This window comes from Octopus bimaculoides, chromosome 5 (assembly GCF_046866305.1).
Source record: "Octopus bimaculoides isolate indiv1 chromosome 5, ASM4686630v1, whole genome shotgun sequence".
Lineage (NCBI taxonomy): Eukaryota > Metazoa > Mollusca > Cephalopoda > Octopoda > Octopodidae > Octopus > Octopus bimaculoides.
In genome coordinates, this window is record NC_142932.1 from 18,486,636 (window position 1) to 18,505,240 (window position 18,605).

Below are 18,605 nucleotides of genomic sequence, written 5' to 3' on the forward strand. Positions count from 1 at the left end.
AGAGAGAGAGAGAGAGAAGGGGAAGAGATTAAGTGAGATAGAAGTATTACAGTGGGTGCAATAGCAAAAAGTATAGAATGCCGAGGTATGGTAAGCACGTAAGTTCGTTTATGTTTAAGTTTCAAAAGTTAACAACGTGTGATTTTGCCCTTTAGACACTGATAAAATAAATATCAATAATATGACACCTTTGACTCAATTGACCGAGTCCCCTCTTCTGAATATGTGTTGATTGGTGACAAATCTTAAAAGGAAATCAATATATATATATATATATATATATATATATATATATATATATATATATATATATATATATATATATATATATATATATGTATATATATATATAAATAATAACAGTAAGAATAGTAGGTGTAGTAATGCTAATTATACGTATTTTAGTAGAAACAGAATCTGAAACCATGTTGATTATACAGAATATAATAATAGGTAATGTATTAGTAATAGCTTAAATACTAGAAGTAGTGGTTGCTGTTGTAATTGTTGCAGCTGTAGTGGTAGTATTAGTAGTGATAGTATTAGCAGTGTTAATATTAGTAAAATTATAGTAAACATGAAAATATTTGAGAAGACAATTTGATCAATGTTAAAGCCAAAGCGAAACACCGAGGAACTATTCAAAGGCATTCTACTATTATTTACCTATAAGTTATTGTTTTTATTTTATTCGCGCGTGTGTGTGTTCCGCCATTTAAGAATTTTTATTGATTAAAACTAAAAGAATTTGAAAGTCTTAAAACTATTAATATTTTGATTATTATGAGTATTGTTTTTTTTATCATCTGTTATTTGCTGCCCGTCAGGGTCAAGTTCGCATTATATCATTTTGTTGTCAATAAAATAAGCTACCAATCAAATACAAGGTCGATATAATCGACTGGTTTTTGTGGCCTTGTACTGCTGTCAAAATTTAATCGTTTTATTTTATGCTGATGTTGCTGTTAATATTAATATTTTGTAAAGAACTTGAAAAATAACCCGATATAACATTTTTTTTTCTTTTAACGTCATCCAAATTTTATATCATCTCTTTTTTCTGCAATACTATTCTATTCACTTCACTTAAAGTATTGACTCAGTCAAAGGAAAAGTGGGCTACATAACAGCCTGTATTAGAATTCGTCTTGAGTAGGCCATATGCAATTCCCTCGGCCAGATCTGATTCATTGCACAAAATATCGCATTACATTTATTTCAAATTTCAGTTGCAGTTTATTATTGTTGAAAATGCTAATTCAAAGTGCGTTATCATTGTCAGCTACTTAAATCTCGATGAGGAATCCAATCTAACTGAAGTAAATTCATCATCAGTTATTTAATTAGTTAGTTGTCTTTAAAAAAATCTCGCTTGTTATTTTTCGACAAACAGTTAGATTTTTGTCACATAGCAAGCGTGGCAGTGTGGTAAGAAGTTCTTTCCTGGTTTCGTCCAAATGTGCAGCAGCTTGGGCAAGTGTCTTCTACCGTAGTCCTGGATCGACCAAAGACATATGAGAGGATTTGATGAAGTGAAAGTGAAAGGAGACTGCCTTGTATACACACGCACACGCAATGGGCACACATTCCTCAAGCATATGTGTGTATAATAATAATAATAATAATAATAATAATAATAATAATAATAATAATAATAATAATAATAAGGATTATTGTTAAGTAGCATAGCATTACCTTTAATTCCTCTTTATATATATAGTTGGTATCTCAGCTACTAGCATTTAAAAACGCGTCTAGATTACGCAGGTCTCAACTGCTAGTAGCTGAGATATCAACTTTCTGCGTAATTCTGCTAAGTCATGCCAACAAGGAGCATAGACGTTAAGTGAAATTTGAACATGAAGTTTTCAACTTATATATATATTTAAAGTAAGTACACATTGTTTAACTTATTTCATAACCCCAAAAAACAGGTACAGATTATAAACAATGAAAGTCCGTGTGTAGAACACAGACAGACACACACAAACAGCGAATATAGCACGTTATTGTTTCATTATATATATATGTATATATATATATATATATATATATATATATATATAATATTGATAGAAAAGGTGAGACAACAAAAGAAAGAAGGAGACCCCGATATTATGTAAATAGAGGAATTTATCCGTAAATAATATGTGACAATTATTCGGTATCCATGATAAAGCTCCGAGTTCCGCCCCGATATCCGAAACTCGGAGTTTTATCATGGCTACCGAATAATTGTCACATATTATTTACAGATATATATATATATAATATATATATATATATATATATATATATATATGTATATATATATATATATATATATATATATATATATATATATATATATATATATATATATATATATATATATATATATATATATATATATATATATATATATATATATATATATATATATATATATATATATATATATATATATATATATATATATATATATATATATATATATATATATACATATATATATATATATATATATATATATATATATATATATATATATATATATACATACATATATATATATATATATATATATATATATATATATATATATATATATATATATACATATATATATATATATATATATATCATATATATATATATATATATATATATATATATATATATATATATATATATATATATATATATATATATATATATATATATATATATATATATATATACATATGCATGCAACTTTAAATAGACCTACACATGTCTCTTCTACTGCATCGATTAGTAAGCGTTGCAATTGCAGCAAAGCTATAATATCGGTGCAGATTCTTCCGAGTCTTCTCCTTGATGTCTTTTGATTTAACTGTTTAAAGTGGAGTTATCTTTGTGTTTGTTTCCATCACTACTTTGCAAACTGTCTTTATTTGTTAAAGTACCCGTAACTTAGAGGTTCGGGGAAAAAACCGATAAAATAAGTACCTAGCTTAGAATTCGATTGTTGCGGCTAAAATCTATTCAATGCTGTTGTCTTACGTGGTCGAAATCCAATTGCTGAAACAAGTAAAACACAAAAGAAAGTCTAAAAATTCTGCTTGCCAATGACACCCTCCTTAAGATGCTATTGCTAATCAGAACAAGATGAAGAGATTTCACTACATGAACATTGGGAAATGAAATAGATGATCGCAGAATTTGGGTAATCAGTACTCCGTTTTTGATGACAAATCTAACTTGATGTCAAAAGATGATGATTCCGATGGAGATATACAAAGCAGTTTTTTTTTGCAAGTGTTGGTATAAGAATTAGAATATTTATAAAGAAGTAAACAAGTGGGATACTAAATAAATTACGGTACATAGTTTCGATTTTGAAAATGAATAAACGCATTTCATATTGAAACTTATTCATTTTATTTGGATTGGTTTAAGATAAAGAGAACTGCGAACAAAAGTGAAGCCATTGTTGGTTTTCTGTAAAGATATGTTTTTCTAGTTTTCTAAGAAGGAAACCTGCTGTAGTTTCACGTTGTTTTCTCTCAGTTCTGAGAGAAAACAATTTCATTCAATCAGAGAGACAAAGGAAGTTACAAGAGCCTTTTCAGTTCTTGCCAGGTACATGAGATTAATGGATTTCATATTCAGCAAAAACTCTGTGGGTCAACATTTACAGGAAAAATATGCGAGATAACAAATGAGTTTAGGAGCCAGTGAGGGAGTATCGAGAAACAACAGCTCATCCACATTTCACATACCATGCAATGCGAGATTACTATTCCCACAACATCATAGTTACACATTAATCTATCATTGGTATACTGATACAATTCTAAATTTTTGAGAAGTACAGAATGGTATAATCCAACTGATATGCGCTGACATAAGATATCAAAGGAGCTTATAAGCACTAAAAGTAGACTCTAGCACTACTACGGGCATAGCGTAGTAGATAAGGTGCTGGTTAATGTAGTCACATAGAAGTTCTGAGTTCAATTCCAAGCAAGGAATAAGGTGAATCACAAGACACCTGGAACGTACACTGCCGAAGCGTAATCAAAGTAACAATCAAGATGAGTACATAATATTATTATAATATTTCCTATGTTGGCTCAAAGATTATGTCAATAACTCTGAGAAATAATCATCTTATATTACCTAAATTCCCCACATCTCTTGTTTTACTCTACAGATGTTTACTTGCTATTTTACTGTTCTCGTTGAAATCCAACTTTAACGATCGATCTTACCAGTCCAAGATCATAGCAGCAATAGCTTTCTCCTCCCGACTGAGTGTTATAAAATAAAACGACACAAACCACTTTGTAACTTCTTTAAAAAGTTTCAGTGCTTTGTCGAAGATTTATAATTTTAAATAGCGAGACACTTAATCTTAAAATAAATGAATATTCAGTTAACATATTTCAGTGTCTTTCTGAAGGTTAGCAGTTTTAAACAGTTCAGAAATTATATGATCAAATAACAATAAAGACCAACAACTTATGAAACACATCAAGGAGAAAATATAACAATTTACATTGTAATGTATATATAATCTTCCTTTTAAATAATGACGTTGTTAAATCCTCCTGTGTGTATATGTGACACTGGCAACAGAACAAACGAGATTTCAAATTACTGAAGTTTCTTCTGTGTGCTTAGTTATTTATGCCTACCAAAACTTCTCAATGAGAAACTATACAATTATGTATATGTTTGTATGTACGTATGTATGAACGTATGTATATATGTACATATATATATGTATGTAATATTTATGCTTATGTATGTATAGGAATGTATGTGTGTATGTGTATGTATTTTTGATGAGGTAGATTTCAAAATCGATTTTACTTCGAAGAGCATCACGTCGTAATATATAGATCAAATAGACGTTCTCTTAAATAATTTCTTTATCTAATTGTCTATCTTTCAGACTTGCTATAATGAAAACCACATGCTCTCTCTTTAGATTAAATACCTACCAACCTACTAACATACCTACACAAATACATACGAATATGTGAAACGTTAATTTATATGTATCTACATATACACATATATCTACCTACCTACCTACCTACCTACCTACCTACCTACCTACCTACCTACCTACCTACCTACCTACTTACATACATACATACATATATACATACATACATACATACATACATACATACGTATATAATATATATATGTATGTTACACAGAGAGACCCACACACGCACACACACACACATATATATATATATATATATATGTATATATATATATATGTGTGTGTGTGTGTGTGTGTATGTGTGTATGTGTTACACACAGAGAACCATATATATATATACACACATACACACACATGCATATATATATATATATATATATATAAATATAATGTATGTGTGTGTGTGTGTGTGTGTGTGTGTGTGTGTGTGTGTGTGTGTGTGTGTGTGTGTGTGTGTGTGTGTGTGTGTGTCACAGTACTCGTGCATATACGTGTATGCAGTATACGATACATGAGTTATATAATTCTATACAATAATACTACTTGTTTAAAATTTCTCTCTGCAATAACGTCGTGATTAATATCCATCGAAATCGTAAACAACAAATTTCTAGAAATAACGAGATCCTCTATTCAGTGCATCCCTTTTTGTCTCCTCTTCCATTCTCTACCCCTAAATTATCCGTCGAAATGGTACGCTTCAAATGCCTCTCCTTATTTACACTATATCTCTCACAGTTATCTTTATGGCTATTGATTCACGTGATATATATATATATATATATATATATATATATATATATATATATATATATATATATAGTGTAAATGATTATCGATTGTTATAGTTGTTATTTAGCAAATGGCCACTCTGAGTAAGGAGACAATTTATCAAAATTATTCCATGCTCATAAATGTATGTGTGTGTATGTAGGGGGCGGGTAAATAAATATATGTGTGTAATATTATAGACTAATGGGTATATGTCAGTTAGTGTGTCGATGTTTTGAGTAAAGCACTGACAGAGTTTGGGCTACTTGGTGTCAATCGCAGTTGTGGTATATTTCCTTTGGATCTTCTTCAGGAATTCCGCAGTGTTAATTGAGATAATCATTGATTAATTAAACAGGTGATGGTTTTGATATTAGTCTTTGATGCTATATCTATCTATCTATCTATCTATCTATCTATCTATCTATCTATCTATCTATCTATCTATCTATCTATCTATCTATCTATTTGAAAATACAAAGTGTATATAGTGTATATCAAATATACAGCAACACATATCAAAGTCCTAGAAGGGCAGAAAGATAAGGTTTTTGCAATGCAGCAGCAACCCGATCTTAAGGCAATTTACCCTTGAACTGTAATCTTAAATAAGTTCGAAATTCTTGTGGCGTAGAAAATCAATAATGACATCGGTAAGACTAATGTATGTGTCTAACGAGGAGTAAAATATAATCCAAATAAATAATAAGAAACAATCAAGAATTTAGCACATTATTGATGATCAACCAGGTTATTTCATGAAAAGTTTCTCTTTAATATTTGAATCCACAAATACTACATAGCTTTCACAAGGAACTTTTGCATACAATAGCGTTAAGAACAGTGGTACAGAAAAAAAATTGTAACTGGTCTTTAAAGTTGTGCTAAACCCTTTATTCGTCCTCTTATTTTGATAATATAATACATTTATATACAGTTCATAGATGCGAATCAGATATTCTCCATATAGAATACACTTATTAGTGCTCAAGAGATTTAAGCTTGAGCGGGTTTGGAAGTAAAGATAGGAATAAGCAAGTTAGACAGCTCAATATATAAAGTATATCAAATACATGAAATACAAAACAAGTATATATGTTTACATACCAAAAGGTTCGGCTTATACAGAATACAAATTTTATAGAGAATTAAATGGGTTGACGAAAATAATTTGAAATCCAGCTACTTTTATTGGGAGCCCGGTGGTCTACAATAAAGTTTGTAGATTGATTCCATCGAAGGATGAGTTGAGCCTCCGTTTTCAGGGAAAAGATCTTGCATTTAATGTGTTAAATCAAAACCACTAAGCGGTGATGTGTATAAATGCAACCTTGCTACCAGTTCAAATGAACTTGAGGCATATGCATCCAACAGTCTGATTACGGAACGCTGCGAACTGACTTGGTGTGTCGACAGCGAGAAATGTTCTCTTTAACAAAATTTATTAAATGGTTTTCTTACGGGTTCGAATATGCTTCAAGCATATATGAACAGGTAACAGGTTTGTGCTTCTTTTCTTTCGATGAGATGGTGAGGTAGTAAATTGTGGTTTATCTGTGTACATCACGAGGTCGAGTAATCACGTAATGATAGATATGTTGATACTGATATTTGGTCCCAGGTGAAGCCATCGAGCCAATATACTGTCCTGCATTCTAGCTAACTTTTTTCTCAACTGCAGTTTTAATCTTTATGCTCATCAACGCTGTTGGCTGTTCACCAAAACATCAAACTGTTCCCGAAAGAAGGAGACATTAAAACTCATTAACTTTCGCCCTAACATACTATAGAATGAAGGCGTTCCAGACATTGTCATCTCAACTTATATTGCATAGCAATTATCCTTCTCGGTTTAATTTATATAACAGGATCATCTTGAATTAAGCTATTGTTCCTAGTAGAACGAGATTATGTGAATTTCTTCTCTATTTAAAAGCGTAAATTGAACTTGAAACCCTCATGATTTTTCAATAAGCAGATTAGTGAAATGTTACCATTCCAGATGGAATTCAAAGCCGAGACATTGAAAGTTGATTTTACCATAAAGTTTCTCATGGGAAGTATTCTCCAACACATTAAAAGAAAGTGAATATATTTAATTTACTAATAAAATATTCAACTTTCTTGGATTCAGTGAAACAAGAATTTGTGACGTTTACATACGTGTCAAAAGATATTGGTTATATTTTCTAATAACGAGTATCACGCATCAGTGTGAAACTACTGCGAAGATATTGTGTCAGCCACGTTAGAATGTGATAGACACTACGGTGTATATGACTGAAAAGAATTATTAAATCGCATTTTGCTTTCGAACTAATGAAGGTGTGACAGCTGTAGAAGTGTTGATGTTAAAAATAAATATCATTAACTAAACAGAGACACACACAGAAATGCACATACATACATACATACATACATACATACATACATACATACATACATACATACTGGTGTGTCTGCGTAGTAAGAAGCTTACTTCTTAACCACGGGTTGTCTCATTTCGTAGCATCTTGGATAAGTGTCCTCTGGTATAGCCTCGGGCCGACCAGAGCTATATGAGTAGATTTGGCAGACGGAAACTGAAAGAAGTCCATCGTATATATATATATATATATATATATATATATATATATATATATATATATATATATATATATATATATATATATGTTTTGTATCTGATTGTTCCCCACCATCGTAGAAAACCGATGTTGATTTGTTTATGCCCTCGTAACTTAGCAGTTTGGCAAAAGAGTCCGATAGAATAAGTACTAGCCTTACAAAGAAAGAATAAATCAAAGAATAAGTCAATTTCTTCGACTAAAAAGCTTTTAAGGTGATGTTTCAGCACGACCACAGTCAAATGACTGAAACAAGCAAAAGCATAAAAAATACATATATAAACACACATTATATATGTGCGCACACACACACACACACACACACACACACACACACACACGCATATATATATACATATATATATATATATATATATATATATATATATATATATATATATATATATATATATATATATATATATATATATATACATATATATATATATATATATATATATATATATATATATATATATATATATATATATACATATATATATATACATATATATATATATATATATATATATATATATATATATATATATATATATATATATATATATATATATATATATATATATATATATATATATATATATATACATATATATAAAGGCGCATATGTATATGCTTATATATAAATGAAACATACACACACACAGATATATATATATGTATGTACGTATATACACATAAACACATTATAGAGTCTCTCATGGTTAAACAATTGATGAGAATTCCGCAATTTCTTGCTGAACAAACATAGAGCTTCGTTGTTTATAACAGTCAAATGTTTGTCTTTACTTACCCCATCAAATCGACTTCCCTATACAGGTACACTAGTTTACAACGCATCACTTGTCGAAATGATCGCTCAACAACATGAAATGAAATGCTTTGCTAAGGAATGCAACGCATCAGCCGATCTGGAAATCAAAACAATACGATGTCTCTCTCTCTCTCTCTCTCTCTCTCTCACACACACACACACACACACACACATACACATTCATAATACAAGAAGATGGAATTAACAGGCTTTAATGAAGATCACAAAACTGCGCTCAAAGCTATTAACCTCATAATGTGCGAGCACACAGCTCTTGGTGGTTTATATTTATACAATATCTATATAATAATACATATAATCCTTTCTAATATAGGCACAAAGCATGACATTTTGGGGGAGAGGACCAGTGGATTTGAACCACAGTATGCAACTGCTACTTCGCCCGGCGTGCTAACGTTTCTGCCAACTCGCCGCACAAGGCCCGATGTAACCGACTCCAGTACGCAACAGGTACTTTATTTATCGATTTCGAAAGGATGAAAGACAAAGTCGACCTCGGCGGAATTTGAACTCAAAACGTGAGGACAGATTAAATAACGTTAAGCATTTTGCCCGATGCGCTAACGCTTATGGCAGCTCGCTATCTTATGATAATACATATAACGTGAAATAACTTGTGGTCTGGGTTAATTCCAACACTTTGGATTATATATATATATATGTGTGTGTGTGTGTGTGCGTGTGTGTGTGTAAAAATGTATATGTATATATATGTATAGTTGATTCAAACACGAACAAGCAAGAAAAGACACAAAAAAAATACAACGCGAGGCCGTGGAATAAGTGCAGTGTTATTGAACGGCCAGGAAAAGAAAGATATGTGTGTTCTTTTATTCTTTTATTCTTTTATTGTTTTTACTTGTCTCAGTAATTTGACTGCAGTCATGCTGCAGCACCACCTTGTAGGATTTTATTCGAAGAAATCGGCCCCAGGATTATATTTTAAGCTTAGTATTTATTCTATCGGTCTATTTTACGGAAAGTTATGGTGATGTAAACACACCGCACCGTTTGTAAAGCGATGATGGAGTGGGAGACAAACACAGACACAAAGACACGCATACATATATATACATATATACATGCATATACGACGGGCTTCTTTCAGTTTCCATGTACTAAATCCACTCACAAAGCTTTTGTCGGCCTGAGGCTATAGTAGAAGACACCTGCTGGTGGTATACCAACCGAAACGTTGTGTTAACAACAAACAAGATGAGGACAAATATCCGTCAAATGTAAATAATGAAAATAATGTACATAATTCCTCATCTTTTAAATATAGAACTGTATTATCTACCTATCTATCTATCTATCTATCTATCTATCTATCTATCTATTTCTCTCTGTCTCTCTCTCTCTCTCTCTCTCTCTCTCTCTCTCTCTCTATATATATATATATATATATATATATATATATATATACATACACACACACACACACACACATATATATATATATATATACATATATATATATATATATATATATATATATATATATATAATGTTAATTCTCTAAATGAAGTATTAACAGTAACTGCACGATAAAGTGTAGTATATTGCCACTTAAGTGTGGCTGACCCCTAGGGGTGGATGTTACTGTTGCTTTTAGCCCCAGGAGGACATCTCCTCCAGCTGGCTTATCGACACACGACTGTGTCCTGTTTGCCAAGGGAGTTATCCCTCTCACCACGACCAGCAGCACGAACGTTCGTGCTGCTGGTCGTGGTGAGAGGGATAACTCCCTTGGCAAACAGGACACAGTCGTGTGTCGATAAGCCAGCTGGAGGAGATGTCCTCCTGGGGCTAAAAGCAACAGTAACATCCACCCCTAGGGGTCAGCCACACTTAAGTGGCAATATACTATATATATATATATATATATATATATATATATATATATATATATATATATATGCATGTGCGTGTGTGTATGTGTGTTTGTGTATGTATGTATTTATATATGCTATCACATTTGTAGACGAAATTTGTCAAACAAACAGACTAGCTGAATACAATATGTTGTGATATTAAATTTCGTCATGATAAATACAGTGTTATGTAAATGTTAGATGCATACAGTATATACACATCTATTTTTAGTTACACCATAGCACAATAAGAATGACTGAAATATATCTAAATATTGGAATAAGATTATAATTACATTCTACTTATGCTATTGAAGTAGAAAAAAAAAAAGGAAAAAGAAAAGGGGATGATAGTTTTGTGAGGGACCGTTTCTCAATGTGGTGCACGCTCCTTAGAGTGCATGCACTCGACTACTTTACTCCGATTAACAATATTGTTTATTCGCATTACACGCACAGTGAGGCTTTCTCCGTCATTCTTTTATTCTTTTATAATGTGCCTTATTCGAATTGCAGCGGCCATGATAGGGCACCGTCAGCACTATTACCTTTTCAGTGGCCATTCTTTTGTGATTGACTTTTGGTGAAGGGGGAGTTCGATGTTGCTGTCCTCTTGCTTATCTGGGACCTTGGACAGCAGGAGATCAGTTTGTTTCTTTTAAACATCTAAACCTACTTCCTGCAAAAAAGAAAAGAATATTTTGATATTCTTACTTTTCTTTTTTCTTGTTTCAAGATTTGCATTAATCATCTTCGTGTTTTTACCTTTTCGAAATTTTCTTCTCATTTTTTCTCTTATAGTTTTTTATAGTCCGGCGTCCTAGTTTTTAAATACATCTAGCGTATGATCTGAGCCTGAAAGAATACTTGAAGATACATAGCATGTTATATAAATCTGTAAGTTTATTGTATCTTAAAAGCATGGAACCTTTAGTAGCACTTCCGTAATCATATATATATATATATATATATATATATATATATATATATATATATATACTCCGCGTTTCAAATTATCAGCAACGTAACAATTGTTTATTTAATCTAAATATTACTCGTCGGAATTCAACAAAATTTCCGCAGTATGATGGTAACAGTTATATGCGCGTGGTGTGTAAATAAAACGTGGGGGTTTTGCCCAGGTATAATGAAACCCCGGCCGTTTGCATGATTTCCGCGCACATTCAGTGTTCAAAGTTATTAACGAGTGGTCCGATAATCGTGTAATTATGGGTCGTAAACGATACTTAACCACTTCAGAGAAATCTGTTATTACTTCTGAACTTACAAAACGTAAATCAACACTAGAAATATCTAAAATATCTGGAAGATATCACCAAACTGTGAAAAAAATTGTTATAGTTCCTAAGAAGATACGCGAGATAGCCGACAAGGGTTAGTGGAGGGCTGTTTCTCAATGTTCTCTGTCACGATTTTAGCGTGAAGCTGTAAAGAAGCCAGGCCTTACAAGTGGAGACATTTTGAAGCGCATTGTTGAAGTAACTGTGTCGTCTTCTCAAAAGGGTCGGTAAACCAGCGATATGAGTTAAAAGATCTCCTTTAAACAAAATACAGATTCAAAATCATCTGAAATGGGCAGAATATAACATGAAGGTCGGCTTTTCAAATGTCTTGTATACGGACGAAACTTGTGTTACTGTTGATGGACTTGATTGTCTAACAGCCATAACTATTTTCTCCTACTTGTGTGCCTTGGTGCAGAGTTGTGTTGCCAGACATAGGATATTCCAGCAGCCAACCTCTTGACCCAGGGCAGCACTACCTCCTTCAGGTACTTGATATAGGTCTCTGTGTTGAAAGTGAGGGTGTGTGGGAAGATGAATGGAGGCTTAACGTTGCCATCACTAGTGATCACTCCAAAGACCAAGGTGTTGAGTGGATGTTATTCCGATATGGTGTTGTTTTTCTCACAGATGGTGCCCAACTGACAAAATCTAAAACACACATCCAGGAAATTAAAAATGCAACATGGCGACAATTTACCCATCGCATCCTGTATATGTGTGTAAGTGTATTAATATATATATACGGAGAGAGAGCGAGAGAGAGAGAGAGAGAGAAAGAGAGAAAGAGATAGAGAGGGAAGAGAATGGAGAGAAAAAGAGGAGAGCTAGAGAAAGAGAGAAAGTGACACTCAAACCCACATATTCGTCGTGCAGATTTTAACTGAATATAAAGCGTAATTCAATTTATGGAGAGAAACATACATATTCAGGGATATATTATTCGTGTATGAATATCGCCTACATAATTAGACAATATCTGTAGATATTGACTAAACAACGCTATCATCCCTGTATGAAGATAGTGATCGGGCAAATACAGTTTCTTATAAATGCTTATTCTATTGGGATACATTGTTATTACTTGTTTAGTTTGGTTATTACAATAATTAGAGAATGAAATAATTATACAAAGTAAACGTGTATATGCCAAACGATTAGAAACCGTCTGTAGAATTTGGCAAAATTCCTTGCTCTCTGTTTAATTTTATTCTCAAGTATACATCATAATATGTTTGTTGTTTATAGCAGCATCAATTCGAAGCGTTGTATATTACTACTTCGTTAACTTTGAAAGTCAAATTACTGGAATAAATTTGCGAAAATAAATATGAAAATCAATATTATTTGGAACACTGTGGCTGCCATGGTAGTTACACTTGACCATTGCACTTAGAATCTCAGGAATGTTACGAAATAATACATCGAAATATCTGGAATGCTTCTGGTATAAGTTATTGGTAAAATAAATTCGCATCAATTCCACATCATTAAACTCGTTATTCATGTGCTACAATTTTATATCAATCGTTTCCTGCTTACGTCTTTATCCTTGTTGTACTGACGATCACATCATAGAGGTTTCAGTTCCAAACCGAATGGTGCGTTGTGTTCTTGAGCAAAGAGTTCATCACACGTTGCTCTGCGATCACTTCCACACCTGACGTATGGCTCACCGTGCGCCTGTTCAGGCAACGTCGGTTTGCTGGAAGGCATACAGCACATACATTTAACCACTATAAACGAATTATTTGTGCATGTCGTTCAGCAAAAACAAATCGAACAATCATAAGTCATCTTTGACGAGAGTGTCTATTATTATTATTATTATTATTATTATTATTATTATTATTATTATTATTATTATTATTATTATTATCATTATTATTATTATTACTATTAATATTATTAATTACTATTAATATTATCATTATCAAGATGGCGAGCTGTCAAAGCCGTTAGCACGGCGGGAGAAGTTCTTCGCATTATTTTACCCGGTGCTACGTTCTGAGTTCAAATTCCGCCGAGGTCGACTTTGCTTTCATCCTTTCGAGAGTTGATAAATTAAGTACCAGTGAAACACTGGGGTTGATATAATCGACTATTCTCCTCCCACAAATCTCTGGCCTTGTGCCTATAGCAGAAATGGTTATCTACGGTGGCAAGCTTGCTAAATCGTTAGCAATCCGGGTGAAATGCTTAGTGGTATTTCGTCTGCCGCTACATGCTGTGTTCAAATTCCGCCGAGGTCGACTTTGTCTTTCATCCTTTCGAGGTCGACACCATAAATGCCTCCTATTGAACATCCCTTCCCGCAAAATTCTTGCCCTGGTGGCAAAATTTGGAACCAATATAATTATATAATATATTATTTGAAACCAATATAATTATTATCATTAATATATAAATTCCGCTGAAATCGACTTTGCCCATCATCGTTTTGGGGTCGATAAATTGAGTACCAGTATAACACTAGGGTGAATGTGATCGACTAGAATCCTCCCTCAAAATTTCAGGCATTGTGACTTTAGTAGAAAGGATTATAATTATTATTAGTAGTAACAGTAGTAGTAGGAATTATTATTAGTAGTAATGGTAGTAGTAGGAAGGCGGTGAGCTGGCAGAATCGTTAGCATGCTGGAAAAAATGCTTAGCGGCATTTTAGCCGTCCTCATGTTCTGAGCTCAAATCCCACTTTACATCCTTTCGGGATCGATAAATTAAGTACCAGAGAAACACTGGGGTCGATGTAATTGATTATTTCCATCTCCCAAATTTTCAGGCCTTGTGTCTTTAGTAGAAAGAATTGTTATTATAGTCGTTGTTGTTTTTGTTGTCACTGTCGTCGTCGTTGTTCTTTGAAACAAAGAACTGGTAGAATCGCTAGCGCATCAGACAAAATGATTAGTTGCTTAATGGGATTTCTTCCGACTCATTAACTCCTTTGTTCAGATTCTGCTTCAATCAACTTTGCCTTTCATTTTGCCCGAGGTTGTAAAATAACGTACCAATAAGTACTAGGATCGATGTTATCGACTAACTCCTCCCCTCAAACCTGTTAGCTTTTGGCCAAAAATTAGAAAGTGTTATCAATATTATTGTTGTTGTCGTTCTTGTATTTGTCATCGTCATTGCTGTATTCGTTGTTAATATCAAACTTGTATTAGTTTTATTGCGTGCTTTTAGTACATAAACGCACATAGTACCGTGTCCCCTGCGCACGTGAAGTATATTCTGTTTGTGCTCCTATTGTATTTAAATTTTCATTTAGGCCATCTATGATTTACAGTGCAATATATATATATATATATATATATATATATATATATATATATATATTATGTTGGTGCATAGTTATTGCGGTTTGTTTTCAAACAAATTTTATTCAACAAAAACAATAACAATATTTAACAAAAACATTTTTAAATGACGGTCTGACCGTCTACCAAGCAAATGGGAAGCAGTAATTGAAGTAGATGGTGAATATTTTCCGGAATAAACATTTAAAGACTTTTGTTACATGTTATTGTTTTTGCTGAATAAAATTTGTTGAAAAAAAGCCGCAATAATTATGCGCCAACCCAATATATATATATATATGCCTACACGCACACACAACACACACATATATATATATATATATTATATCCCTTGTATGTATGTATGTATGTATGTAAGTGCATACATATGTGTGTGTATGTGTGATGTTTGTGTTTTTGTGGATGTCGTTTGTCAAGGAATTTCTTTTATGTATTATTTATGAGTTTACTCAAGTGGGGATAATTAATGTCAATGTTTGTCGAATATTTGATTTCGGAATCAAAGCATCGAGCAATAATCTTTAACCCTACTGCACGGGCGAAGTTCTTGTTTTCAAAATTCAATTAAACATTCATTTAGAAAAAAAAAAAAAAACTGAGGAAAGCGTTGATAGTATTTAGAGAGGGAAAAATAAAGGAGTAAATAGTCCCTTATCATCTTCGAGGAGACGTTAAAGCGAAATATGTTGGTAGTTTATGTCTTAAGAATTTGGGAACTTCAAAAGACGAGGAGTATATAAAACTTTAGGTAATTTCAAATATTTTAATGACATATTTTAAATTCTAAAGGCAAAAATCACTGCATTTTAACGTGGAAAAAATATTCTCGCTTATCGTAGATATGTGAAAACTCCATTATCGGTCTTTCGTCTGTCTAGGATTAAATTTCAATCAGGCCAGATTTGCCTTGTATTCCTTCGGGATCGATAAAATAAGTACCAGTGTAGTACTGGGATATATGTAGTGGACTTAACCCCTCTCCCAAAATTGTTGGCCTTGTGTCAAAATTTGAAATCAATATCAGCGAGTGACTTGCGCTCGCAGACAGCCCGCTCAGAACAAATGAAGTAGGGGCGCTGAGGAATGTTGCGAAGTAAAAACGGTGGAACTCGAAGTGGATAACTCTATAAATAGTAAGATAAAAATATTGAGTGTATTTCAAGGAGAGCATACAGTGCCTGTCACGATCATCAACAGTGAAAGTCCGATGAGCAGCAATACAAAGTTGGCAGTAGGAACACATTCACACCGACAACCACCAACAGGAAAACTCAGTTTTGCAACGAGTTGCAGTAATAACAACGTGTGATCATTGCAGCCAAGAGATATGATTATAACTATGCGGTAAAGGAAATTGGCAACAACAACGTATATAACAATAGTTACAGCTACATCATTAAGTCCCTGGTCCACTTTGCAAGATCCGCCACATCACGGACTCACATTCATTTTGAATGAGATGAATACAGATAAATTAAGATAAATAGCTTTAGATCAAGGAAAACAAGATTATAGTCAATTACAGCGCAATATCAATACCGTTGTAACTCCAAAATTCGTACACAATACGTACATATAAATATATGTTCCAGCAAGGCCGCAGTCAAAGGACTGAAACAAGTAAAAGAGTAAAAGGACAAAAGAATATGTGTGTCTGTCTGTGTGTATGTGCGTGGCTCTATTGTAAGAACCTTCCTCTGCCTCTGTGTGTGTGGCTCTATTGTAAGAACCTTCCTTCCCAACTATATGCTCTAGGTTTGTTCCACTGCGTAGTACCTTGGGGAAGCAGTATTCTACTATAGCCTAGTGTCGACCAAAGCCTTTTGAGTAGATTCGTTAGACAGAAACTGAAACCAGACGTGTGTGTGTGTGTGTGTGGCTCTGTTGTAAGAACTTTGCTTCCCAACTATATGGTTCCGGGTTCGTCCCACGGCGTAGTACCTTAGGCAAGTGTATTCTACAATAGCCTCGTGTCGACCAAAGCCTTTTGAGGGGATTTGTTACGCAGAAACTGAAACCAGACGTGGGGGTGGTGATTTTTTTGTTTTTTTGTGTGTGTGTGAATGCCTCTGTTTATCCCCCAACACCGCATTACAACTGTTAATGTGTTCACCTCCTCGTACCATAGTGGTTCGGCAAAAGGATCCAAATAGAATAAATACCAGGTTTATAAGAAATAAGTACTAAAGTCGATTCATTCGAGTGAAAGTTTTCCAAGACAGTGCCCCAGTGTGGTCGTAGTCAAGTCACTGAAAATAGTAAAAGATACGTAAATACTTTCATACATACATGGGTGATGGGCGTTCAAACATAAAAAGGAAAAAGGAATCATTCAACACATTTAGTTGGAACTGTATCTAATAATACGCTTAATCGGCTTTCCGTTACCTAATGTTCATTAACTCAGATATGCGGAGTCTGAGAATGCGGACGCAGGCGTCATACGCCCGTGAAAATTAAAGTAACGCGGAATTGAATTCGTTTTAGAGTACATAATAAGAGAAGTAACGCGAATTATAATTACAGCGACATTAATATGTCAAGAATAAGGAAGGATATTTATATATGATATGCTTTTGTTTATGATGCCAGTATACACTTTCAACTTTCACGCAATGGCAGCTGTTTCTTTTGTTAACCTTTGCTACTACTATGGCAAAATATCTGCTACTTTCAACTTGCTACTTGCATATGCTCGTCAAGGTTGGTTACTGGTTCTGTTTATCACTGCTTTTCCTTTCACTCTTACTGCATATATCCTCCCAAATCTAGTATTATATCCTTGAGCAAATCTTTCTTCAATAGAACTCTATACTTGTAGATTTCTACGCGTTTGTTTCCAGCAGTAAATCATGTCCAACATGTTTACGAC